We start from the raw sequence: 18,192 nt of genomic DNA, 5'->3' as shown, positions 1-18,192 counted from the left end.
CATGCAGCTGCAAGCTTGACTGTTTACCCTCCATCGTAATGCACCACCGTATGATCCAAGATCCACTGCCAAACACCGCCATGCAACAAGCTAAATTTAGGAGGGTTGAATATAATTTTAGAATAGTTAATATGTTTTAGTTTAGCAAATAAAGAAGTTTTTTTTTTCAATCAGCTCATTCAGTGATAAAGCTTAGTTTAGATTTTAGATTTTAATTGCCAGTTCTAATTCTGGCTAAACAATGCATGCTGAAGCATATGGTTTTGAAATTATAATTAATCCATTTTTTAGTCAATAATGCATGCTACGCATTCTCTCTTTTTGTTTGGTGCATGTCCTATATTTAGAGACTTTGATTTATATTTTTGGAGGTGCAGAAAACTTTATATTTTAGACCTTTGTATTGTTTTATGGAAGTAGTAATAAAGAGAATTTGTGTGCAGTGATGAAAACAGGGGTGCTCTATTTTTATTCTGAAGTGTATTTGTTATTGTAGACGTATAAAAATGACCACATTCCTAAATGAACATTTTATGTTCATTTTGATTAAATTCAATTAAATTATCCACATTCTTCTATTTTATTAAATAAATTGCTCGATTTATTTAAATAAAATTCACTATACCATTTAATGAATAAATCATTTTATTCAATTAAATCCCCCTAGCCACTTTTAATTAAATTCAAATTTAATTAAATAGTTATCCTAAATTGAATAAATCAAATTTATTTAATTCCAACCAAATTGAATGAAAATCAAATAAATTCAATTAAATCCTATTATCCTCCCCATCCACTTGCAAAATCTCAAACCCCTACCTAACCCCTTCTAGAATATTCTAACCAATTCTAATTAACCTAAACACCCTCTAAACTTTGTCACATTCCTAAGCAAAGGGAGGTCACTTCTCAAATAGCCCAAAGTCTTGGATAACCACTGAAGGTTTTCAACCTTCAACCACCAAAAACCCTAAAGTCTTTGAAAACCATTGAAGGCTTCCAACCTTCAACCACTTAATCCCCAAAGTCTCCAATAACCATTAATGGTTATTTCAAACCCTCCCACATGGTTAAAACATTTGTTTTGACTCAACCTTTATCCAACCCAAGGGTCTCATCAGGTCATTAATGCTTTGACCATGATTATCTCTTAATCATTTGCACAAAGGTTTATCTTTGGATTAGATCTTAATTCATTGGGTAAACCTAACTTAGACTTGACCCTTAGCCTTTAGATAATCATGAGGTCTCCTCAGGCCTTTAATGCCTCCAACCTCTTCTTTCAACCCAATCTGGTGTGGACATTTGTCATCATTTTATTGGTGTCAATTGTGCACATGGATCCCCAACTTTCAAACCTGGCCCTTGATTAAACCTTTCAATCCTGACCATCCATTGCCCTGTTTGTGCTATAAATAGAGCTCTCATTCCTCCATTTTTAACAATCATCTTTCAAATTTGAAGCATCACACTTATGCTCAAATTGTTTCAAGCTTTCATATCATCTTATGCTCTTCATTTAGCCTCTTTTAGATCAGAATTAATCATGAACATGCATGCTAAAGTAGTTTATTTATCATTTTAGCTCAATTATAGAGTAAATATAGTATGCTAGGATAATCTTCATACTAACCTCGTCATCTTATCATTTAGTTTATTGCATTTCTAACATCACACCTAGCTTATAACACATCTCATACTAAGATCAGTTAAAATCTCTCTCGTTCTCATATTTGCCATCCCTAAGCCATTTTGCTCAGTAATCTGAGAGCAAAACATTGGTTTGAGGGACATTGTGAGATAGAGAACCATGGGACCCTCCTTGGGAAGCTGAGTAACGCATCGTTACTCCATAGCTTGCATCAAGAAGTCCTGTGTGTGTGTGTGGATTGGTATTTTACATATTTTTCACATTTTTAATTCTAACAATCCATTTTTCCCACATACATTTCTGGCGCCCACCGTGGGGCACGCACCCCAATAACTTATCGTTTTTTGAATTTGAAGACTTTTGCAGGTACGCGGGAAACTAGAATTAGCACGTCAAAGACATAAGTTAGCGCATCCGCCGAATAGTTTAGCGCTTCTAGCCTACTGTTTAGCGCTTGGGCTCTCTGTCTTAGCGCGTTAAACCTGTTCCTTAGCGCATGATACTATTTAACATATTTTCCTGTAGGTGTCGACGCCGGCGAAACACAAATTAGCGCTTCTACATGACAGATTAGCGCATATACCCACAGATTTAGCACTTCAGCTTCCTCTGCTAGCGCGTCTCAGCAAACAGTTAGCGCATCAAAATCCACCATTTTCAGAGAAAACCCGAAACACAGATCAGCGCTTCTATCTGACAGATTAGCGCATCGGCCCAATATAGAAGCGCTTAGACTAAATCTTCCAGCACATCCGAACGGACAGTTAGCGCATTAAATTCCAAAATTCCCGAAAACAAGGTCGCTGAAATACCAGACTATAAATTAGCGCATCAAAGCCACAAAGCAGCGCTTCGGAGAAACAGGATAGCGCATGCAAACGGAACAGTAGCGCATCCACTGAATATTGTAGCGCGTACAGTTTGTTCTGTAGCGCATCAACAACAAAACCAACAAAAAAAAGATTGTGTAACCGAACAAATAATTTTAGACTTGTGGAAGTCCCCCGAAACAAACTCACCGATTTCTTTTGCAGGATTTTTAACAAATTTCTTGTAGGAAAAGCGAGGAGATTTGTTTTACAAGCAAAACGTTTTTCTTTTCGTTGACCTCGAATATCGAAATTTGCTTTGTTGACGATCTATTTTCCATAGATTAAATAATCATTGCTATAAAGGGTTAAAAAGAACACCATGCTGATTGGAGCAACATCTCCAAATAGAAGTTAGCAAATCATTGTCTTGAAGGCTAAAAAGAACAACTTATCTGCCGTGTATCGAAAGTGGAAGGTATATGCTCTCCCCTTAACTGGGTGACCAAAAAGCCAAACCACTCTTATGCTTTCTTTTATTCAAGCAATAAATCCTTTAGCAGGCCTGCCTTCCCGAGGAGTTGCACTCAACTCTTAAAGCCGTTTATGGCCGGTGTGAAGGGAACGACCTAAGTGGGGAACGACTTTGACGCCAAGAATTCCAACCCACTATAATCAAATGTGGAAAGTGACGAAAGTCCTTTTCAACGGTTGCGCGCAGCGATTAGCCTTCCCCCAGTATCCTCGAGATACGTAAAGCCTTTGTTCTAAAGGTTGGGAAGCCTCCTGAGGGAGTTTATCACTGACGGCCGAACAGGAAGCCTGATTAAGAACCTTAGTATTAGAAACTTTGAGCTGAGTCAGTATCCAAACATTTGTAACATCATAGTGCAAGGGTGGGGAAGAATCCGCCCACAAGATTACTCACCATATATCTCCCAAGATAACTACTCAACTGTGAAGCAATTCACTTTGGGTTAACTTCTGGCAAAAGGCAAAAAAATGGGCGCCCTCTAGGGGGTGACACGGCTGTTTGAGCTGACGGAGTATCGAGACTAGTGAGCTATGATGTTGCTTATGACCCTTGAATAAAGAGTCTTTCTGAAGTGTTTATCTTGTATCCAACCTGTTAAAACATTGGGGATTCGAAAACATCCTCGACAGAACATACACTTTATGTTAGATTAAGTAAAATGATTATACTTTGTATGCCGTGTTTACATTTTGTATTTTAGAAAATCATCCATCCTACTTGATAAATCTCTCAACAAAATCAAAAACATCATAAAAACACCAAGAGGAAAAATCAAGGCAGTCTAGCGCGTAGGAACAACATATTAGCGCGTCAAACAGTTATTTTAGCGCATCTGAAGAACAAACTAGCGCGTCAAAGTCACAGTGTAGCGCGTCATTCTCAGAAAAACCTCACAGCAAAATTCAAAGAAATCTATTTTAGCGCGTATAACAAACATTTTAGCGCGTTGAATCTCTTCTTTAGCGCATCAACAAAACCAGTTAGCGCGTCAAAGTCACAGTGCAGCGCGTCAATTCTCAGGAAAACTTCACAGCAAATTTCAAAGAAATCTTGTTTTAGCGCGTATAACAAACATTTTAGCGCGTTGAAACTCTGTTTTAGCGCATCCACTAAACCAGTTAGCGCTTCAAAGTCACAGTCTAGCGCGTAATTCTCAGAAAAATCTCAAAACAAATTTCAAAAAAAGCCTGTTTTAGCGCGTGTAACAAGCAGCTTAGCGCGTGGAATCTCTGTTTTAGCGCATTAACCAAACCAGGTAGCGCGTAGAAAATACAGTTTAGCGCGTACATATTTCACAGTCAACCAAACAAAATTTTCCAGAATCAATTGTTTAGCGCGTAACCAGGGGCAGAGTAGCGCGTAGGTAACTATTCTTAGCGCATTGAAGTAATTTGCTAGCGCATAGAACAACTGTTTTAGCGCGTGAGAAAAAGGAGAAAAACAGAGAGTTGGAAAAACCAAAATTTTTGAAAATCTCAAAAATATTTCAAACACAGTTTTCCATCAAAACACGTTTTTCATCAAACCAGAGTGACAAAAACAAGCCATAAAACTATTTTTCAAGTCAAATTTGCAAGGTTGTCCAAATCTGAAAACGAATCAAGCATTAGAGGACGTCTTTTCTATCATAATCCAGAAACTTGTCATCATCAGTGTCAATTCAATCCTTTAAATATCTTACGGATCTCATCTCAAAAACACTTGTCTAGAAATTTTCCAAATTTGTCAAATTCAGTTTCCCGATCGGGAAACTCTTATCCATATCATTTGGCGCGCTTTATCCTGAAGGGACAGCTAAGCCTTTGCTCTGATAAAGTAAGATTTGAAATTTTCAAAACAAGAATCAACTGAGTCCAAATCAATCAAAGGAAATCATTGATCACTCATGCATGACTAATCGCCTTATTCTGAGAAAGAAGAACCTCTATCGCAACATCACGTTAAAGAAACAGCAACCAAGCTTTTCCAAATTCATCAAGAGAAATAAATTTTTATACATCAATCGTCAACTCTTCAAATCCCATCAGGTATTTCTTTATCACGTCAAACGTTATATCCAAAACAAATCCAGCGAATTTGACAAAGAACCCCTGAAAACAAGAGCATACTGTCAAAAGTCTGCTTTTAATCAAAAGATAAATTGCGGAGGAAAAATCAATCTAGCATTCCTGCCCGACGAGTGCATCACATATAACACACCTAGACCAGAACCACCAACGCCAGAGCAAAACATCAACGAGGACTTTGTTCCTTTCATCACCGAAAGTTTCTATTAAAATGCCTGTCACTCGTTCTCAACGAAACAAACAAAGCGAGACACCCGCGGAATCAAGTATGAATCGCAGGTTATCAAATCCTTTTGAAGTTCCATCTTCAGAAGATCCTGAAATTACTGATGCAATCCTTCAGGAATGCCAAGAAAATCCTTCATTCCAAAAACTCATTGAAAAACTCATGGAAAATGACAAAGAAAAATATCTGCTTATGCTTACAAGCAAAGGTGTCAAAATTCCTGAAGATTTCGACGCAAATGTTTTTCAAACAGGATCTCAACAATACACATACCAAGAACAACAAAGGGAAGAAGAGACTCGCATACCTGAACAACGTATTCCAGAACAACATATACCAGAAATGCAAGTACCTATGTTCGAAACCCCTGAACAACACATACCATTTGCTACACCTTTTCAAATGAGAACAAATCCAAGGGAGGAACTCTTCCCTCGGCAAGATAATGCGCCTTTGGTTGCTCTTACTCAACAAATGCAAATGTTGCAAAGACAAATGCATGATATGCAACAAGGGACAACCGTGCGGTATTCTATAAACGAAATCTGTCCTTATCCATTTGACAGAAGCTTAAACATGATACCTTTTCCTCCAAACTCAGACATTCCTAAATTTGATAAATATGATGGGAAAGGTGATCCTCGAGATCATGTTCGAGAATTTTGTACTATGAGTCTTGAATTTGCTCATAATGACACGTATCTGATGAGGTTATTCCCAAGAAGCCTGGGAGGACAAACAATGGAATGGTTATCCAAGATTACACCACCTGTTAGATCATTTGACGAATTAGTCAACAAATTCATCACCCATTATTCTTACAACATCCAACATGCCATAACCATGTTAGATATCTGCAACACCAAACAAAAGAACAATGAAACATTCATGTTATTCCTTCAACGTTGGCGACGCATGGTATCAAGATATCCTCGCGATATTCCTGAAAGAGAGAAAATGGAAATCTTCATTGATAACTTGAATGGGGAAATGAGTTACAGACTCAAACTTCAATGCATCCCATCTTTTGACAAGTTAATTGAAAATGGCATCCAAGTAGAGGAAGCTTGTGTCAAAAAGGGAACACTCAAATTCTACAAAGAAGGAACAAACTCATCAAACTACAATAACCAAAACAATACCAACCTAGACAAAACTCGATTTTGGACTCGAAACAAAAATGACGGCAACAATGAATCCTATGATCCTAAATCTAAACAGCCAGTGCTTGCTTTATCAGGAAATACTCAGAATACGAAAAATCCTAAAAATGCTACTCCCAATACACCCAACAATACTCAAAGACAACTCAACACCAACAATGCCAACGATAATCAAAACAAAAATCTGAATCCAGGGCCTAACAACAATTCACGCAACAACACCAACAATTTCCATAAGCGTATTTTCACACCATTGGGCCAATCATTAGAGTCCGCATTTAGAGAGCTGTTAGCAAACAAGGTTCTTTCTTTACCTCCAATCAACAATTATGAACCCCCGATCAAACCACCTTGGTGGAATGATTCCCATTATTGTGATTTTCATCGAAACAAAGGTCATAGAACAAACGAGTGCATGAGATTGAAACACATAATCCAAGACATGATTGATCGAGGGGACTTAACAGTGGATGGTCTCAAAACAAATAATGATCATGAAGCCTTCAAAGATCCATTACCAAATTATAAAGATGGAGCATCAACTTCAAACGATACCCGCGGAGCTCGTATTAATCACATCTACAACAACACAATCAATCACATATCAGCTGAAGACCATCAAGTCAATGTTATAACCATTCGAGATAAACGTGATCATGAATCTGTCAATGTAACAACCCGGACCCAGAAATATGTCTTAAAGGGACATACTGCACCTCCAACCACCACACCCAAAATCCAATACGACTTAGTTACTCAACTGCGAAAAAATCCGGCTCAGATATCTATCCTGGAATTGTTAAAACTATCTCCAAGACACAAAGACATATTAGAGCAAGCGCTCTTAGAAACAAATGTACCTCAAAATCTGGATACAGACAAATTCCAAGCTATGGTGGCCCACATGACAGAGTCTCATAACCTCACTTTCTCAGAGCATGATAATACTTCATTGAGTCATCCGCATAATACTCCTCTACATATTGAAGTCATTGTTTGCAAACACCGTGTCAAAAGAGTCTTAATAGATGGAGGAGCCGGACTTAATATATGTACTTTAAAGCTTATCCGTGCACTAGGTTTCTCAGAAGAATCTATTGATCCTTGTAAAAAGATTACCATAAAAGCATATGATGATGAGGAACGGTCCTCTAAAGGAACAGTGATATTACCTATTCAGGTAGGCCCCGTGCAAAAGGATACTATATGTCAAGTTTTAGATATTGATCTCACTTATAATATCTTACTAGGCCGACCCTGGATACATGAAATGCAAGCAGTACCTTCTACATACCACCAGTGTGTCAAATTTCCTTATGATGGACAGGAAATCTCCATATCAGCTGATCACAATCCATTTCAACATTGCAATACCATGGGGGCAGCCCAAGACAGTTTGGTTCCTTATAACAGAGAAAAGCAACAGTCTTCGACACCTGATCCACCAATAGCAAAATCCAACTCCTTATGGGGAGATTTCAAACAGAAAATGCAAATCAAAGACCAAGGCATGGGCGAATACTCTATGGAGCCTTTGTGTTTAACCAAATTGCCAACATCACCTAGATCACATGGTTTACCTACTCTATCAATACATCAGGCAACTCAGCCCATAACTAAATTTAATGGTACCTTCATCCAATTAGGGACTCTAGCACATGAATCAGAAGATAAAGATGTTCTTAATTGGTTATACAAAGATGAAGAAGAAGCTAATAGAGCGGCCGCTCTAGACATTGTTCTACCAACACACTTGTATGGAAAAGGCTACCTGATCATGAAACAAATGGGATATGGCGGTAAAGGACCTATTGGGAAACGCCAAGAAGGAGTCACTGAACCTATAGATCTTCCTTCACAACCTAGTAGAAATAAGGCAGGATTAGGTTCTAAATTCACTTTCCTATTAAAAAGGCCGCCACATACAAATACAAAACCTCAATGGAAAGAAAAGAAGAAATACAAGGAAGAATCATGGCAGGAAGCTCTCTTTGAATCAGCAGAAACAATCCGTAAGGCAAGAGAACGTCAAGATCAGAAGATACATCAGGGAAAGCTTCTGAATCATAAGAAGGCCATATCTGCAGCAGTGGTTCATATTCACACACTAGTGGCTCAAGAACCAATCCTATCATCACAAGCACCCATCATTCCTCCCCGAGGAAGCACAATATATGAACAAATCCAGAATGTAGAAGATGGATCAGATACAGAATCCACACAAAATGTCAAAATAGTATCTATCATCAAGGATTTATTTTCGCCATACAACATACCTGTCTACAACACAGATAGAAGTTGGGATGATGCCTATGAGACCGATTCAAATGAATATGAATGGGGTACCTGCTCCGACGCTGCTACAAATATCCCTGATGATACTGATTTCATATCCATTTCTCAAGAAGAACATAACGCAGAAGATAGATCTCTTGAATTTGGTCCACAACATATCTATGATGTTCAGGAAAGCGAACAGAAATATTACGAACAAGTCTATGTAGAAGATGATACCATCGAAGACCTCAATGAAACCCTAAATTTCTTTAAAAACAAGACCCATCACGATGATAACTCTATTCTAACACTCACAGCAGCTGAACTTGACCCACCCAATGATTCCTTACCACTTGTCTTCCCTGATCTCATCGACTGGACTGAACCTGAGACTCATGATATCCCAATTTTTCCAGATGATGAATCTATTAGTCACTACCTATGTACCGTAAATCCCGAAACAGGCTCTACCAGTGAACCGCATAACGACGTCTGTTCTTCAGAGAGTGCCAAGTCTCTCTGTCACAAAAATGAATCAAATAATGAATCTAAGGCTGAAAACCAGTCAATGGCAGCAATGGATCCCAAAAAAGTGAAAATAAAGGGGGCATCCGAGGGTGAAAACCTTTATAAGGCACCTAATGATGGGAGACTTGACACTCTTCCTGAACATTTTCATGAACGCTCACCCATATTGATTGAGCCCACTCAATCAATCAACATTGGTACCCCTGAAGCCGTCAGAAACATTCACCTTGCAGAATCTCTGATCGAAGAGGAAAGATTGGCATTCATCATCTTCTTTAAAGGACAGCAAATTAACTTTGCCTGGTCATATGCTGATATGCCTGGAGTGGATCCACACCTAATCATGCATCACTTATCCATCTCTGCGGGGGTTAAACCAGTCAAGCAGAAACTACGGAAGATGAATCCACAAATAGCACTCATGGTCAAAACGGAATTAAAGAAATTATTAGATGTTGGATTCATCCGACCTATTGACTATGCAGAATGGATTTCTAACATTGTTCCAGTCTCAAAACCAGATGGTAGTATCAGAATATGCACCGACTTCAGAGATGTCAATAAAGCTTGCCCAAAAGATGACTTTCCTCTACCAAGTATTGATATAATTGTAGATCTCACAACAGGCCATGCAATGCTCTCATTAATGGACGGTTTCTCAGGCTATAATCAAATCAAAATAGCTCCTGAAGATCAAGACAAAACAGCATTCACCTGTCCTTGGGGAACATACTGTTGGAATGTAATGCCTTTTGGCTTAAAGAATGCCGGAGCCACTTACCAAAGAGCAATGACAACCATATTCCATGATATGATGCACACATTTATGGAAGACTATGTGGATGATTTGCTAGCCAAATCCTTCACCAGAACTGAACATCTTGGCATCCTAACAAAGATCTTTGATCGATTGCAGAAATTCAAAGTCCGACTCAACCCTAAAAAGTGTGTCTTCGGGGTTACATCAGGCAAGTTACTAGGTTACATCGTCTCAGCTAAAGGTATTGAAGTTGATCCAGCAAAGGTACAAGCCATCATGGATATGCCACCACCAAAGAATATCAGTCAACTTCGATCTCTCCAAGGACGACTTCAATCAATCAGACGATTCATCGCTCAACTAGCAGATAAAAGTCTGCCCTTTAACCACTTGTTACACAAAAATGTGCCATTCAAATGGGAGACTAAATGTGCAGAATCTTTTTACCAACTTAAACAGTACCTGATGAATCCACCAGTTCTAGTACCACCAATTGCAGGAAAGCCTCTTATATTGTATATATCAACGACAGATGTTTCACTGGGGGCATTATTGGCACAAGAAGATCAACAAGGAAAAGAACACGCCATATATTACATCAGTAGAACATTGAATGGATATGAGCTCAATTATACATTCATTGAAAAGGCTTGCTTAACAGTTGTTTTTGCATCTCAAAAGTTCCGACATTATATGCTAGCACACACTATCAAGCTAGTAGCCAAAATTGATCCTCTCAAATATTTACTCAGCAAGGCAGCTCTCACAGGCCGATTAGCTAAATGGGTTATGATTCTCAGTGAATTTGACATCCACTACACAGAAAGACGCGCCATCAAGGGACAAGCAATTGCAGATCAGCTGGCTGACGCACCGCTACCAGGAAAACAAATCATGGACATTGAATTTCCAGACAGGGACGTTTTTGCTCTTTCCTCCAAACAATGGATCCTATACTTTGATGGATCCTATACCCAACATGGTTCAGGGGCCGGCATTCTATTCATCACCCCTGAAGGACACACTATGCCAAGATCATACAGGCTTATGTTTCCATGTACAAATAATATGGCTGAATATGAAGCATTAGTCATAGGCATCAAAATGGTCGTCGAATGGAAGATCACAGAATTAAAAGTCTATGGAGACTCACAATTGGTCATCAATCAAATCAACAACAACTATCAGACAAAGGATGATAAGCTACTACCCTACAAATGGATGGTGGATGATTTCAAACAGTATTTTGTGCACATCACTTTTGAGCAAATACCAAGGTTAAATAACAAAGCAGCCGATGCAATGGCTACGATCGCTTCATTACTACAAATTCCAGAACAACAGAGTCGTTATGAGTTCCTGGTAGAGCAACTGTTCTCTCCCGCCTATGACCATTCTGAATCTCATGTTATATATGCCTTAACCGGTTCAGATTCTCCGTTATATGGACCAATATATGACTACCTCAAGCATAATATATTACCCATTGACCAATCCCGCAACCAAAAACGTAACTTTATCCGACAAGCTGCCCGTTACACCCTTACCGCTGATACCTTATATCGTCGAGGTCTAGATGGTACTCTTCTTCGTTGTCTTGATCGTAATGATTCTGATTCGGCTTTACACGAGCTTCACGAAGGTATTTGTGGTACACATTCGAGTGGCACTACTCTTGCTAAAAAGCTTCTACGAATGGGATACTACTGGCCTACTATGGAAAAAGACTCATATCATTTCGCCAAGAAATGTCCTAAATGCCAAATCCATGGCAATCTGATACATGCACCAGCACAGGAACTGCAACCATTTACCACATCCTGGCCCTTTTGTCAGTGGGGATTAGATCTGGTAGGCAAAATACATCCTTCATCTTCAAATGGACACAAGTTCATTATAACCGCCACAGAATACTTTACCAAATGGATTGAAGCAGTTCCCATGACCACAGTAACTGGGAAACAAATTGCTTCTTTTATCTTAAATTATCTGATCTGCAGATATGGTATTCCAAGTTCAATTGTCACAGATAATGGACGACCTTTCAAAAACCAAGATGTGCAGGAACTATGTGAAAAATTCAAAATCCAGCATCGATTTTCTACACCATACTATCCACAAGGAAATGGTCAGGCAGAAGCATCTAACAAAACGATCCTAAAAATCCTTAAGAAAACAGTGAATGATGCAGGCAAAGATTGGCATATACAACTCAATCCAGCTCTTTGGGCCTACAGGACTAGCATCCGCACACCTACAGGGGCAACACCATATTCCTTGGTATATGGATCAGAAGCTATTTTACCCTTGGAGGTAGAAATTCCATCTCTTAGAGTCTCTTTGAAAGGCTTGATTCCAGATGAAGAGTATCGGGTAAATCGACTGCAAGAATTGGAACTATTAGATGAAAGAGCCAACATGCTTATACTCATCTCAAAGCATATCAGCAACGCATGTGCCGGAGCTACAATCATAAGGTCATTCCTCGTAACTTCAAAGTTGGTGATCTAGTCTTAAAAGAAAATCCAAGAAACCAACAAGATAGAGAAAAGAAAGGGAAATTTGAACCTAACTGGTTGGGTCCTTATGTCATCATTTCAGTCTATGGATCAGGTGCCTATCAGCTAACAAATTCTGAAGGAGATGTGCTTGATGATCCAACTAATAGCATTCATCTAAAAAAGTACTATACTTAAAGTAGCCTAGTGCACGGAAAACGACAAAAACAAACAAGAGGATACAAAACTCCAGAAAAAGTCAAGATACAAAGTACAATAAAAACAAATGGTGAAAACCTGGTAAACAGGCGCCTTTGTGAAAGGCCGGCTCCTTTCTCTATATCCATGCCATTTTATCCATCAAAACACTCTCGGCCATCGCCCGACACTTAGCATATATCTCTCCAGGACATACTTAGCGTAGTCACTATCCTGGGTTATTCATCTACCACATTTTACCATGGCTTGGAAATCACTGTACATACTTATATCTAGCAGAAACACTCATCTAGGGACATTGGACTGTTCCAAAAACTTGCAAACATTCAAGACATGCCAACTATTGCAAAACTTAGACATCTGACATCCAACAAACACAAAACTACACTACATCACAACAACCAAACACGAACAATACACCAGAAACTTAAGGATGGATGATTTTCTGAAGTACTCAATGTTGCATTATCGTATTAAGGTCTTGATTATTTTGCATTTTGAACTTTTTAAATAAATTGGAATCTTTTCCTTATCTCATCAAAAGCTTCACAGCCAGAGATCATGGAAAACTTCCAAAATTTTCTAGTCTTCTGTTTGGGAGGCGATCACTTGTATTGTATGAATATTTGCCTCGAGACGTGATTCATATCACTGAAGCTTGATCCCATTTCACGCATTATAAATGATCTACTCTTGTATGTTTACGCAATACGCACTCAGGTCATCCTGGTTCAATTATACCTTGACGCTTTGTGCTATCTTGCAAAATCAAATATCATGTAAATTTTTCTCAGGTCATTATGGTTCAATTATACCATTATGCTTGTATAAATTTTCAACATATCCTAAACAAATCAATGCTCAATGATGATATTTACAAAGAAAGCAAATGAATGGTTTATCGGATGGCAAATACAGAATGAGAGATGATCCAAACACAATTAGTTGCATATCATTTTACATTAGTTGCATATCATTTTACATTAGTTGCATATCATTTTACAATTAGTTGCATCTCATTATTATCTCTTCTATCATTATTACATCATTACACATCATCTTACATAAAGCCGCATATTAACATCATACATCTCATTTTCAAGATACATCTCATAACACACAAAAACATACATATGTATATCATACATTACATCATGTACATAAGCATTACATCATCATGTAAAAAAGGAAGCAGCACACATAAAACATACATCTATAAACACATCACATCGGTCAAAAATGGTGCTCTATATATATCCCTAAAAAATGATCAAAATCTACAAAATGTGTCACAACTGTGTCCAGTACAAAGAATACACACTGCTCAAAATACAATAGAGACCATGTCTCTCAAGTATGACTATCCCCTGATGGAGATGGTCTAGCCCCTGAGGCACCTGCTCCCGGATCAGCAGGAGGGTCCTGTCCCGCTGGCCCTGTCACTCCATGGCTCTCCGATCGTGTCCCGGCAGTTCGAGATCGACTCGATCTCGACTGCGCAAAGCTCTCTACACGCCGCTCTCTGGGAACCGCTTCCTCATAGTTGCTGCCTGTAATATGCAGCCTCCTGCACACTCCGTGTCAGCTCTCTCAGGGTGTCTCTCAAGGGACACCCGCCGCAGCTCTCTAAACGGTCGCCAAGGCCTCCTCTACTCGCCCCCCGCCGCTCCATCTCGGTATCTCTCTCAGTGATCAACTGAGAGATCTGCCTCTGATACGTCAAAATCTGTGCCTGCAGCTGCTGCACAGTGATCTGAAGCGTTCGGATCCTGGGCGTCCTCTATGTGTCCCGGCACTCGATACCCGTAATGTACCTGTGCTGGCGCCACTCCCCCCACTCGCCCTGTCCTGGGTACGGGAGGTGAAGAATATCTATCCTCCTCCTCTGTACTAGCCTCCCCACCTCCTCCTCTCCTCCTACTGCCGCTAGTACCTCTGTGACTCTGCCCTCTCTCCCGGCTCCAACAGCCAATCCTCCCTCCCTCTCTCAATCCGACCCTGTCGCACAGCCCTCTGCACACACCTCTCCCTCTCTCTCCTCACTCCATCCCCCCATCATCCCCCTCATCTCCCCCGTCTCCCTCCTCTCCATCTGAATCAAAAACCGGTCTCATCTCCTCTGGATCTGAGATCCTAGCCACAGCCCGAGCAACAAATAAACGAGCGAAATCGTCAGTCATACCAGCATCCTGTATCTCTGGGGCATAGTCCCAGATCTGCCCGGCCAAACCAGTAAACTCCTCAATCACAACGGCACTGTCAATGGTCGGACCCCCAATCGGCCACATCCTGCTGCCGCCGTGCATATAAGCACGTCCCCTGTGGAACACCCTGCTGCCTCCCGAACTGCCTCAAAACTCGGGTAACCAAAAACCGCTCAATAACGAACGGGGTCCTCCCAATCAAATGCCTCGTCATAAACACAAAAGGCATCTCTATACCATCCTCGGCCCATACCTCGCAGCCTTGTGTACGGTCTCCAGATGACCGTATCTATGTCATCAAAAACCCTCCTCCAGTGCTCTAGTTTGCCCAGCTTGCGCTGGACAACTAGGCCTCTATAACCATAAGCATAAGCCGCCCCTACGGGCCTATCCCTGTCTGCCAGTGGCCTCGCTGCTGGAATGTGCTCCCAGCACCATACCTGTAAGAGTGTCACCCCTGCTGATAAACTGCCATAACCAAGGTATACTACCTCGTGCAGGCTCCTGTAAAGGTGGGCCAGCATCCGCTGACCCCCATGCAAATCTCCAGCCCTGTGTGACCATCTGCTCCAGAACCAGCCCCCATCCCACTGAAAATCCCTTTGACCTGCGATCAGGACAAAGGAATCCTCCAATAAATCCTGCCAATACAGATGGCAGCGGTGCATAATCAAGATCCAGGAACTCCTGCCACGGGATCTCATACCCGCAGACACTCTCATCATGAAAAATCCGGCGCAGTGCCTCTGTGCCGCCCTCCTCTGTCTGCTCATAGGGTAGTATAGCTCCTACCACAGGAATACGCAGGATGCGATAGCAGTCCTCTGGTGTCACGGTCATCTCCCCAGTGGCAAAATGGAAGGTGTTTGTGTCACTATGCCATCTCTCTGCCAGTGCTGTCAAGAGTCCCCGGTTCACAGTGAACCGAGGCATATCCAAAAGTGAGGTCAATCCACACCTCTCAATAATATCTAAGTCTGCCTGTGACAGACGTGGTATCAGTGTCCATGGTCTCGGGAATCTCTCCCTCGACTGCACGATCCCCAATCGCTCCTGTCAACAAACAAAACATATCCAATATCAGATTCCACATCAATAAAAAGATATCAAAATACAACTCACATCAAATACATGAAACAAATTTGCTCATCTACATCAAGTTCAAAAACCTATCATTTCATATCAACTTGTAAAACAACTCAAGTTCTCAAAAACCATATCAAAACTTGTAAAACAACTCAAGTACCACAATCACAAACTTGTAGAACAACTCAAGTTTCCCACCCATATCAAAACTTGTAAAACAACTCAAGTTTCCAACCCATACCGGCTTGTAAAACAACTCAGGCTTTCCTATGCATTTTGAACTTAAAACAGATAACACAAAATAAATCATGTTCTGATCCCCACAAATAGCTTGATATCTATACATAACTTGGAAATATTCACATCAAAACAAGTTATACAAATATTCATATTGGATACATGCATCAAAAACACGACAGACACGCAAAAATACCACATTTTAGATCAACCACAACGCAAATTTTTCCTGTATGCGCTAACACAGACATGAAATGCGCTAAAAAGACCTACGCGCTAGGCTGTTTGTCCTACGCGCTAACCTATCTCTCTTATGCGCTAGATTCAATCCATGCGCTATCCTTTTCTACTGGCGCGCTATCCAATTTATCCTATGCGCTAGACTCTATTCACGCGCTATTTTTTTCCTCCAATGCGCTACCTAAACTAACCTATGCGCTAGAATATTTCTACGCGCTAAATCCCCTTTCCTACGCGCTACTTTTCCAACCCTATGTGCTAGGTTATGCCTACGCGCTAAACCTCCTGTTTGATGCGAACTTCTATGCTTCCTATGCGCTAGGTTAGACCTACGCGCTATCCTGTTCTTCTAACGCGCTAATATACACATTACCTGCGCTATTCTACATAGACGCGCTAACCTAAACGAGCTATGCGCTATCACAATCATTTCGGACGGAGCAATTAAAATGGCTTCTATGCGCTACTTCACATTGCGTATGCGCTAATATGCGCCTTAGACGCGCTAAAACGATGAGTCCGAACTTTAAAATTCGAAAAACAGCTAAAAACGACAAAATAAAAAATCAAAAGGGGGTCAAAAACGTTGACTTACTGGTGGTCCATACGCTGCAGGTCTCCGATATCTCCGAACGCGCTCGAAACGGTGTCTGTGGTAAGGAATCGGCATTTTCTCTCCAGAGCAAATTCTCTTCTCTTCAAAGTCCACAAACACAAATGAATTCAAATCAAACCTTTTTCCCTTTTTATAGGAGAAAATGAAATTAGGGTTACCTAACTGGGCCTGTAATATGGTCGCGGTCTCCCCTATACTAAAACATTTTTAATTTTTCGGGAGATGAATCAATTTACACACTAACTACACGCATGAAATCCTACACATCATACGAACGACATCAATTTAAATCAGAAATTTTCCAACCAAAAAAAAAAATAAAAAATAAAAAATAAAAAATAAAAAATATATTGATTCATCTCCCGAGGGGGCATCACATCGCATCGAATCTGGAGCATCGCATCACATCACATCAAATCTGGGGCACGACTGGCAAATCAAAAGAGCGACACAAAAATTGCATTTGATCATAAAAACACAAAAACACAAAAACACATCATTTTCTTTGAATTAACATGTGCACACACGTCACTTCAAAGAGGGGCAAAATGTAGACGTATAAAAATGACCACATTCCTAAATGAACATTTTATGTTCATTTTGATTAAATCCAATTAAATTATCCACATTCTTCTATTTTATTAAATAAATTGCTCGATTTATTTAAATAAAATTCACTATACCATTTAATGAATAAATCATTTTATTCAATTAAATCCCCCTAGCCACTTTTAATTAAATTCAAATTTAATTAAATAGTTATCCTAAATTGAATAAATCAAATTTATTTAATTCCAACCAAATTGAATGAAAATCAAATAAATTCAATTAAATCCTATTATCCTCCCCATCCACTTGCAAAATCCCAAACCCCTACCTAACCCCTTCTAGAATATTCTAACCAATTCTAATTAACCTAAACACCCTCTAAACTTTGTCACATTCCTAAGCAAAGGGAGGTCACTTCTCAAATAGCCCAAAGTCTTGGATAACCATTGAAGGTTTTCAACCTTCAACCACCAAAAACCCTAAAGTCTTTGAAAACCATTGAAGGCTTCCAACCTTCAACCACTTAAT

This window comes from Cryptomeria japonica, chromosome 2 (genome assembly GCF_030272615.1).
Source record: "Cryptomeria japonica chromosome 2, Sugi_1.0, whole genome shotgun sequence".
NCBI lineage: Eukaryota > Viridiplantae > Streptophyta > Pinopsida > Cupressales > Cupressaceae > Cryptomeria > Cryptomeria japonica.
Note: the sequence above shows the minus strand (reverse complement) of the source record.